At 38.8% G+C, this 7943-nt stretch overlaps 2 pseudogenes; both read left to right on the top strand.

Moving 5' to 3' along the window:
- Nucleotides 1-269: 269 nt before the first annotated feature.
- LOC127032808 (olfactory receptor 6M1-like) lies at nucleotides 270-1475 on the top strand (annotated as a pseudogene).
- A 1532-nt stretch (nucleotides 1476-3007) lies between these two features.
- LOC127033196 (olfactory receptor 6M1-like) lies at nucleotides 3008-3977 on the top strand (annotated as a pseudogene).
- Nucleotides 3978-7943: the final 3966 nt, after the last annotated feature.

The following is a 7943-nucleotide window of genomic DNA, read 5'->3' as shown; positions in this document are numbered from 1 at the left end:
CAATCTATCTTCCAAAACTGAGACTGCATGAAACATGTCTGGCACTGATAGAAACGTAACTTGGCTTTTAGATCTTTCTTTCATTGTGCTAACCTGGGAAGCATTTATGTGGCCACCATAGGACACCTTGAGAGTTTGATTGCAATGTTGGTTTTCTGATCTCATCCGGAGAGAGCATAGTAAAAAGGTTTAGAATGAAGGTTTATGTTCAGTTGAACCTTGTAAATACTAATATTTTTTTCTCCAGTTGTGGTTAATAGAATGGAAAAACTTCAATGGGAATTTAAAAATAGATATTTTAGCCCAGATAATGTATATTTTTGAAAATGTCAAGATTTTAGCAAATTTTTAAAGTGTCATAAATTTTTATGACCTCTGTAACTGGTCAGAAAATCCCTAGAAACAGTTATTTAGTTTGTTTGTATTCTCATTATTATTTTATTTTATTGAAATAAATTTGTCAAAAACTTGACATTCGGGTTTTTTCAACTTCCTCTATTCTGCAGGCGAAAGCTGAAATAAGAACGAACAATCAGAGCAATGTGGTGATGGAGTTTGTGCTTCTGGGCTTCTCTCTGTCACAGCACATGGAGCTCCTGGTTTTCATGCTGTTACTGGCCATCTTTGCCTTGACTCTAATGGGGAACATGGCCATCATCACCATTGTGTATGTGGATCTCCACCTCCACACCCCCATGTACTATTTCCTCTGCAACCTCTCCCTCTTGGAGATACTCTTTGTCCTCTCCATCACTCCAAAGATGCTAGAGAACCTGCTCTCCCAGGGCAAAGCCATCTTCTTCTGGGGCTGCATCAACCAGTGTTACTTCTACTTCATCCTGTGCACTGCGGATTTCATCCTCCTCGCTGTTATGTCCTTCGACCGCTATGTGGCCATTTGCCACCCGCTCCACTACCCTGTCATCATGAGCGGGCGTGTTTGTGTCTTCCTTGTCATGAGTTGTTGGTTGGTTGGGTTTCTCTTCACCCTTTGTCCACTTATTTTGCTGTGCCAGCTTCCTTTCTGTGGCCCCAATGTGATAAACCATTTCTTCTGTGACTATGCCCCACTAGTGAGGCTATCCTGCGTCGACACACACTTCCTCCTCATGATTGAGTATGTCCTTTCCTCGGTGGTTCTGCTCACATCCTTGTCTTTTACTGCAGTGTCCTACCTTTACATCATCACCACAGTCTTTCACATCCCCTCAGCCACAGGCAGGCGAAAAGCCTTTTCCACATGCACCTCCCACATCACGGTAGCCTCTATCTGCTATGGCAGTGTCATATTCATGTATGCTAGTCCCTCCATCCAGGGCCGCTCCCTGGACCTCCAGATGGTGGTGGCTGTGTGCAACGTCATAGTGAGTCCTTTATTGAATCCTTTCATTTACACCTTAAGGAAAGAGAAGGTCAAAGAGACCCTCAAGGAATACTTGACTAGAAAGAGTTCTGTTCTGCAACCAGAGCCTTGATACATATTCATCTTCATCTCAATAATGAATTGCTACTTTTATCCTTTGAGTGTCATTGTTATTTAGTGGGGTGGAAGCTTGACTTAGGCTCAGGATTCCTGGGTTCTATTCCTGGACCTGCTGTGTGACCTTAGCAGAGTCTGTTTCCCCTCCCACTCCTTTTTTTCATTTAGGTTAGGATTTTCCAAACATCTAAGTAATTTAAAAGCTCAAGTCCCAACTCCTCAATCAATCCATTGCTTTTGACATCCTCACTCTTGACTATAAGCTCTCCAGGGCAAGAATTGTCTCCTGTCACCATCTGTTTATACAGTGCCTAGCACAATGGGGTCCCAATCTCTATTTACAGGCATTCATGTAGCATAAATAAAAAGAGTTCCTGGGAATTTCAAAGGGGTCTAAGGGACTAAGATGCCCACCTTCTATTAAATTTCAATGAGATTTTATGGTCAGGGGCCATTGATTTTAATAGGAATGTAGATGCTTTTGAAAATCCCAGTACCTAAATAACTTTGAAAATATGGCCCTTGGTGCCTAACTCTCAATGATTTCAATTGAAGTTAGGTAACTAAACACTTTTCATAATCCACTAAGTGTCCATCTGCATGTATAGGTGCTTAAATACTATCAGAAATCTGGCCCAACTCTTCTAGGCTCCACTGCAAATCCATACTCCGTGTTTCGGAATTAATAGTCAGAATGAGCTCTTCATCATAGATTCATAGATTCTAAAAGGACCATTGTAATAATCTTCTCTGACCTCCTGTATAACACAGGTCATAGCACTTCCCCACAATAATTCCTAAACCAGATCTTTTAGAAAAACATTCAATCTTGATTAAAAATGGTTAGTGATGGAGAATCCACCATGATTCTCCACCACTCAGTAAATTGTTCCAATAGTTAATTATTGGATGTATATCTTATTTATCTTAAGAATGTATATCTTATTTCCTGTCTGAGTTTGTCTAGCTTCAACTTCCAGCCATTCGATCATGTTACTCCTTCCTCCCCTGTCCATCCTAACAATCTCCCATCGTTTCCCACAATAGAGTTCTCCCCTGGACATCTTTTTTTCAAGCCTTTGGTTTCAGGTCAGCCTCTGAGTGTTCTAGTTCATTCATTCTGATATCAAGGTGAGTCTACATCAATATTTCCACAAAGGGATGTTATCTGGAGGAAATGCAACAGTCTTGGCACTCTAGGCATTATGGTAACGGAATTCTGATTTGCATGTTCACACTTCTTTGGTTTAGGTTTTAAGATTATGCCTTCAGTCTAACTTGATGCAGTTTAAGCAGTAGTCTTCCAGATAGATGCCGGATTTCCGCCTAAGCATAACTCCCTCTTTCTCATCCTCTAGCTTTTATCTACAGTTGACAGGCTTCATTCATTTTCCTTCTTTGTAATACTCTGAAACATGTGGATGGCAGTCTGCCTACTTAAAATATTAGCCTATTTAATTTTTGACAGTACTGAATTTGAATTCATTTTCTTCCCAGCCTACTTGAAACAGCAGATCTGACATGTTGATGGGCAACCACAGTACCAAGGTCAATGAGTTCATCCTATTGTCTTTTTCTGTGATCTGGGAGCTTGAGATCATCTTCGTGGTGCTGCTGTAGATTACTAACTCTACATAGTGACAGTCACTGGGAATGTGGTCTTCATCACACACAACTGGGCTGATCACCACCTCCATAGTCCCATGTACTATTTCCTCTCCAACTTCTCCTTCCTTGACATCAGGGTTGCAACATCCATTGCCCCGAAGATGATGAGGGACTTCTTTTCACAGCAAAAGACCATCTCTGTGTCTGGCTGCATTGCCCAGTGCTACTTCTACTTCTTTTTCGTCACTACTGAATTTATCCTCTTGGCCAGGCCATCATGTCAGTGGACTGCTACGTGGCCATCTGAATCCCACTGCGCTACTCCACCATCACGAGCCCACGGATGTCTGTTCAGCTAGTGGTGGTGTCTTGGGTTGGAGGCTTCTTTTCTGTCCTCTCTCCCATCATCATCATCATCTCCCAGATGCCCTTCTGTGGCCCTCACATCATTGATCACTTCTTCTGTGACACTGAGCCATTGATCAAGCTCTCCTGTGCCGACACCAGCCTGCTAGAGCTTATAGAGTTTTCCCTCTCCTCCGTGGTACTGCTGAGCTTGCTGATGCTCACTATGGTGTCTTATCTATACATCATTGCCACTATCCTCAACATCCCCTCCACCACAGGTAGGAAAAAGACCTCCACCTCTGCCTCCCATATCACAGTGGCCTCCATCTTCTACGGCAGTGCCATCTTCATGTATGTGGTGCCCAACACGGGGTTCTCCTTTGTCCTCAAGAAGATGGTGACTCTACAGACAGCCATTGTCACCCACTTGTTGAACCCTTTCATCTACACCCTGAGGAACCAGATGGTTAAGGAGGTGCCGAGGGACACTGTGTCCTATTTTCTGAGTGATGAGAAGAGCTTCAGGATGAATTGTAATTAGAATTGTGGCAGGACATTTGCAGGAGCCAGTCTCCAACACAGTGTGAGGAAACTCGGGATTAATTGTGAATAAAATTTCAGGCATAAAATTTATGGAAGTTCAGGCCAGACTAAGGAACTGACTCTAACTCTAAAACCAAATTCTAACACATAACTCCAACTCTTACCCTAACCCTTAATTTTTCATTAATACCTTATCAGTAACCCTTATCTTGACCCCTACTCTTTACCTTTACCTTACTCTTAACTCTAACCTTAACTGCTCATTTTAGCCCTAACCCCAATCCTTTATCCTAATTAATAATCCTTATCTTGATAACTCCCCCTTACATTTTAGCCCAACTTAACCTTTTCACCTTAACTCTTAACTCCTAACTCTAACTCTAATCTCAACCCTATATTCTCATCTAAATCCTACCCCATCCCAAATGCTTAAATCAAACTATAACCTTAACACTAAGTCTGATATTAACCATAACCCTCACCCTAACTGTGACCCTAAACCCATTTCTTGAATAGCATGAAGAATCTCAGGGTGAATTGTAAATATTGTTTCAGACAGAGCATTCACTGGACTCTGACCGAGATTATGGAACTAACCTGTCCTTTAAATCTAATTCTAACCCTTAATGCTAGCCCTAACTCTGATCCTAACGTTAATCAATAACCCATGTGAAGTCAACTGGCAACAGTGAAGAAAATAACACTTTGTCTCCCTCTTGCCAGCAGATAAGGAAGAGAAAGCGAATATTGTCAAACACTTTGTGGCAAAAGAGACTTGTCATTTTCTCCATTTAACTTCCTTTCTTTCTTTCTTTCTTTCTTTCTTTCTTTCTTTCTTTCTTTCTTTTTCTTGACCCACTGCATTTCTCAATGTGTATTAATTACAAGCATAGGGCCAGGTCTCAAACTAGTGTAAATTGACCTCACTCCATTAATTTAATGGCACTCCAGTGAATTATACCTGTTAAGAATCTGGCTTCTGTGCTGATTTTAAATTAAAAAAACAACAACATGATATATAAAACATATGGTATTGCAGAACTATATTAACAGGTCATTATCACACCAGATGTTAGCCTATTTCACCCCTACTTTATCATCAGATTAACTGTAGTTTTCCTAATGAAACTTGCAGTGTTCACATTTCTGTAAATGATTCTGATTAAACCACAAATACTTTGTGATGACTGGAACAGATCAGGAAGGCAGTCTCTCAGCTCCTGTACATTGGAGCAGCTCTGTTGACTTCACTGGTGGTCTGCCAATGTCTGTCAACTGGCCTCACATTTCCAATTACTTAGTACTGCACATTATGCTATCAACACAATATCCATTTCTTTGTGATTGCTGGAAGGTTTTTTTCATCTCTTAGTTATAGCACAGATATGTTTGAATGGGGGAGAATGTATTTGATATTTTAATAATAATACTTAGGAGCAATACTGGTTCTATATGAGCACATAAACACTTCCATGAACCTAGATTGAGGTTCCCTTGATCTAGACACTTTACAAACACATAGTGAGAGATACTTCCTGCCCTATAGAACTTAAATTTAAGTAAGCAAGAGACACACCTTTGGGGAGAAGGGAGTATAATCTTTTCTATTTTGCAAATGTGCTGCTAAAACTCAGTGAGATTAAAGCTGGAAGTTTCAGAGGGACTTCAGTGCCCAAATCCTATTGAAAATCAATGGGATTTTGGCACAGAATATATCCTATGTAACCATACCCAACAGAGACAGAATAGCTGCTTGGAAGTTGGGATATCTGGGATCTATTCCTGGCTGTCATAGGAGAGTGGGGTATATTGGGTTAGATCATGGGAATAGGTAGATAGATATGGAAAGAGAGGGATGTGCTGAATATGTTGTTTTTCACAAGAGTCCTGAAGCCAATTACTGATCACCTGTGCTTGTTAGGATAACAACCCCAGTATATAAAGATAACAAGATCATCTAAATATAACTTTTTGATGAAAATATCCATTTTTAAAATAAAAAATTGCCTTTGGATGACAGTTTTCATGGAGAATTTCATGCACTTTGCAGATTTTTGTTACTGAAAATCTTATCAAACTGGTAATTTACATTCTTATTTACCAAAAAATTACAACATTTCTGGTATTTTTTTTAATCAACAACTATTTGCACAAATGAAAAATGGGCTAATTTCAAACACAGAAATAAAAACAACATTAGCATTTCTTAATTTTTTCAAACACTAGTGTTCATTTTTCATCATCTCTAATAAACATTTTAACAATGTTAACATTTTTTGGGGGAAAACTCATTTTTGAGTGAAGGCAGTGTATTTTATTAAACATAATAAAACTTACAGTATGAAATTTTAGAATCTGCAAAATGGATTTAATAAACAGTTTCCATAAGAAATTAATTAATTGATCTTAGAAGGGTTTGAAAATATCAGATTTAATTGTTTACCATTATAGCTGGAAAAAATGTATTTTTCCTTTTTTCCAAAAAAAAAATATGATTTTTTTATAGAAGCTCAAATGTTTCAAAAATCCTGAAAAAAAAGTCCAAAAGATTTTTTTTTGCCCAAAACACTTTGAAAATGATTAATGAAATTATGTTTTAACCAACTCTATTTACTCTAGTTTCACTCCACAATTCCAGAGTTTGGACCTTCATGTATTTATTTGTATCTACTATATATGCAGAATTATTTACATGCAAATGTGATGCCCAACTCCTACATCACATACTCTATCACATTTTATATAAAACAGGAGGAAAAATCCCTGAATGATCTCAGAGTTTTTAGGTGGCCTCTTCTTCCACTCTATATTGTGTAAATACATTTTCTTAATAAATATTATTGTTTAATAATTTTTTTGACTATCCCAAATGAGATCACAGCCTCCACTGTGCTGAGCACTAACAAGAAAAACAAATGTTCTGAGAAAACTTTATTATTATCATCCACGTTTTACAGATGGGAAACTGAATTGCAGAGAAGTTAACTAACTTAACCCAACGTCATACAGGGCATGTGCAGCAAAGTGTAAAATTGAACCTAGGTCTCCTTAGTTCTGGTGCAGTGCCTTAGTCTCAAGACCAAGTTTGAGTCAAACAGTCTAAGGCCAGAATGTACCCACTTGGATCATCTCATCTGACGGGCATAACACAGGCCGCTACTTTCTATCCTCCTTCAAATGCTGTTTGGCCATGTCGCAATTATCAGTGTAAGAAAATGTTTTCAGATCAATTCAACTACTTCAAATTTCATTTCCCCACTTGGTTCAAAAGGAAAATCACATGTTTCAACATTCACATGTGACATATGAATAGCATGAAGCCTTCGGCCTTTGTGACAGTCACTTTTTTGATGTCAGCGATCTTGGATTAGTTCCTTGTCAGCAGAGGGAGGTGAAAAGGGTTTTACAGCATAGATATTTTTAAGATGGTTTGGATTTCAAATGGAGACTAAGGGAGATACATGCCCAAATCCCACTGACTTTTATGGGACTTGAGCACACATCTCACTTAAGTGCTTTTGAAAATTCCCCTCAAGGGGCTAGATTTTTATGTGTACTTAGGTGCCTACAGAATGATAGAGGCACCTAATAAGATTTTTCAAAATTGTGTAGTCACCTAACTCTCAAAAATGTCAGTGAGAGTTAGGCAACTGTGTGCTTTCACAAATCCCACAAGATATTTCACTGCCCATTTAGGTGCTTAAACACCTCTAAAATTCTGTCCCTTAGCAACTCATTTGACTTTCAACACCCCTGTATTTTAAAATTGCTTAGACACTTCTGAAAATTCCACCGGCAGATATGTTTGAAAAATTATTCTATGTCTGTAGTGCTGGAATCACAATTGGTTAACTATGTAATCAGGACATGTGCAAAGCTTTTAAAGGATAATGATGATTCACTCTTCTACAGCATTTTCCATGTATAGATTTCAGAGGAAAGTATCGCTATTCCATAATTTTAA

Source organism: Gopherus flavomarginatus, chromosome 12, assembly GCF_025201925.1.
Source record: "Gopherus flavomarginatus isolate rGopFla2 chromosome 12, rGopFla2.mat.asm, whole genome shotgun sequence".
In the NCBI taxonomy this organism is placed as follows: Eukaryota; Metazoa; Chordata; order Testudines; family Testudinidae; genus Gopherus; species Gopherus flavomarginatus.
The sequence above is the reverse complement of the archived record's forward strand: the minus strand, read 5'-3'. Positions and strand labels throughout refer to the sequence as shown.